We start from the raw sequence: 3,338 nt of genomic DNA, 5'->3' as shown, positions 1-3,338 counted from the left end.
ACTTCCTGTGATGATGAAATTATTATGTTCTGTGTTATCCAATAAGGTAGGCACTAACCATATGTGACTGACTCTTGAGCCCTTGGGAGCTCTGGTGGCATAGTGCCTAAGGCATTTGACTGTTAACCAGAAGGCTGGCAGTTCAAACCTACCAGCCACTCCTCAAAAGGAAGATTCGTAGTGATACCACCTCGGAAACCCAGGGAGGGAGGGTCGCCATGAATTGGATCCTACTCGATGGCAGTGAGGTTTATTTTGTTGTTGTTGTTGAGATCTTGATAGGTAGCTAGTACAACTGAGAAACTGAAGACTTAGTTTTATTTAATTTATATTTAAATAGCCACATAGCTAGTGGCTCCCTTATTGGCCAGTGTAGATTTAGGTGAGCTTTGCTAATTTAATAACTGAAGAGGCTCCATTTAGTTTTCCCCTCTTCATTTACAAATTGGAGAGATAATAAGTTTTGTAGTTTTTCCTTTTTATTTCTTATTCTGATTAGATAGATTGGTGACTCCAATTTTTTAAACAGTCACTTATTTTTATGATTTCAGGTTAATTTTGTAACTTCCCTCAAAAAAGGGGCGATTTTCAATTTAACAGAATAAATGCCGACTCCTGGGAGATCTTTTTGCTATGTCATCAAAAACATTCTCCACCTGAAATGAGACATTATTTTGAATGAAAATATCCAGACTTTAATTAGGTGAAGTGTTTACATTTATGTTGTTTCTGATGGTCTATGTATTTTGGTGTGCAAGTACAGGCAGACCTGATGCTTTTAATTACAAAGCATGTTTCAGCTACTTGTGCATGAGAATTTAAAACACCTGGTTATATACCTATTGATTGGCCTTTAGTTTTCTTCTTTTGTTGTTTTGTATTTGTTTATATGGTATAGTAGAGAAAAAAAGAGGTTTTCTTGCTTTTGTTATTTCTCAAAAGAATTTTTATTTTAGGGGAAACTAATCCTAAGAAAGCATGCCTCTTTCCAGTCAACCAATAAGATACTTTCTTTTTAATATCACTCATATCATCCCTTCCTTTATATCCCCATTGTCAGAACTGAATCATTATTAAGTATGTATGAGTTGCATAGCCTGAGCTTTAATTTCAAAATGAAGGCTTGGAAGACTGCCTTTCTGTTGTTATTTTTCTAATATGCCCAGATATTATTTTAGTGGGTATTATAAAGCAGAGCCAGTTTTCTGATAGACACTCCTTTGTTCAATAAAGTAGATAACCTAGTTGTAAGAATATATGTTTTCCTGTTTGTCTTAATAAAGGTATTTTCACTTAGATTAAAAAATAAAAAAAAAGTAGCTTCTAATACTTTACGTTTTCTTTCATTATCTCTTAGAGAGGATTGAGTGGGAAAGCTTTTGCCTTTGGCCTGGTACCTCCAGGCTTGTTGGCGCTTGTTGGGAGCTGCCAGATTTGATAGGCCATTTGTTACGTTATTTCAAGGTGCAGAAACATTGAGTGGTTCTTTACCTCCTGGCTTATACAGTGGGAAGAGTCTAACCTTAGAGTCAGACTGGCCTGTGTCCAAATCCTGGCTTATACATTTACTATGTGTGTGACTTTTAGGGCATTAGTCCTTTTGTTTGTAAAAGGAAAGTTACAGGGTTGTGGCTAGAGTAAAAGAATAATTTGTTGCTAAGGGTATACCTGGCAAGGGATAGATACTCTCAGTAGCTATGAGGTTACTTTCCTTCCCTCTTGTTTTTGGCTTTATAATTTTTCTGTTTAGCTTCTATGATTTAGTTTTATGCTTAAAATTCTCACCAGGTTTAAATACACATTCTAGTCTTAAGTTTTGTTGGTTTCCACCAGTTACTCTAGCTTCATTCCTTGCTTTATTAATGTTGTACCACTTGCAGATTCTTCACCTGTGCACTGGATTCCTTCTCTTAAAATCTTAGGACTCATCTCCTTGCTTGTGTCATGATTTTTCCCTTTCCACTGGATCATCTACATTCGTGTACAAATGTGCCCTACAGCTGCACTGTCCAATACGGTGGCCACATGTGGCTATTTAAATAAAAATTAATATTTTAAAATTTAGTTTTCCAGTTGTGCTAGCCATCTTTCAGTTGTCCAGGGCCATATATGGCTACAGTATTAGACAATCCAGATATAGAATATCTCCATCTTTGCAGAAAGTACTTTTTCTGCTCTAGATAGGCTCCCTTTTTCAAAATTAAACCATTTGCTGGTTCACATGCTTCTCTTCTAGCTACAGCTTCATTTCTCTGATCCTCTTCCAAGTGAATTTTCAAGAGTTGTCTTTGTGTATTTCCTCCATTTCCTTTCAGTCTTCAGTTTACTCCAGACTGACTTCCATCACCATCATGCCACTGAAACTGCTCCAATCAAAGTTTCCATTAGCTTCCAATTTTATAAAATCCATTCCATAGGATTTGATAATGTAAGCATTATCTTGTAAGCATTCCATATAGTTAACTTAATAGTTTTTTGTATGCTGAAAGAGATTAAAGAAGTCTTAAATAAATGAAAAAATATTCTATGTTCATACATTGGAAGACTTAACTTTTATTATCATACATTGTCATTACTACCCCAAGCGATCTACAGTCAGTGCAATCCTGATCAATATTCCAACAGCCTTCTTTACAGAAATAGAAAAAACAATCCTCAACTTTATATGGAAAGGCAAGAGGCCCTGAATAGCAAAACAGTGTTGAATGGACAAAGTAGGAGGACTCACACTTCCTGATTGTAAAACATGTACAGCTACAGTAATTAAACAGCCTGGTACTGGTATAACAATAGACACATAGACTAATGAAGTAGAATTGATAGTCCAGAAATAAACCCACACATCTGTTGTTGTTTGGTGCTGTCGAGTCAGACCTGACTCAGCGACCCCTCTGAGGTGGTATCGCTACAGAAGTAGATTGCCCAGCCTTCTGTAGCCAACTGATTTTTCCAAGGATCCTAAGTTCATTTGAGGGGATAGAAGAGTCTCTTCAATAAATGGTTCTGAGAACATTGGATATGGGAAAATAGGATTTCCACATGCATAAAAAGGAAATGGGATGCATGCCTCACACCATACATAAAAACACATTCAAAATGGATTGAGAACCTAAATGTGCAAACTAAAATTATAGTAGTCTTAGAAGAACAAGCAAGGACAAGACTTTCAGGCCTGGCTTTTAACAGTAGATTATTTAATGTAATAACAAAAGCACAGACAGCAAAAGACAAAGTAAATAAATGAGACCTACTAAAAATTAAAAAATTTTTGTTCATTAAAAGACTTTACCAAAAAAGTGAAAAGACAAGCTAGGAGCTCTAGTAGCATAGTGGCTAAA

The sequence above is a fragment of the Orycteropus afer genome, unplaced genomic scaffold (assembly GCF_000298275.1).
Source record: "Orycteropus afer afer isolate SDZICR_OR568_19922 unplaced genomic scaffold, OryAfe1.0 scaffold00026, whole genome shotgun sequence".
NCBI classification, from domain to species: domain Eukaryota; kingdom Metazoa; phylum Chordata; class Mammalia; order Tubulidentata; family Orycteropodidae; genus Orycteropus; species Orycteropus afer.
This window is presented reverse-complemented; position numbering follows the sequence as displayed.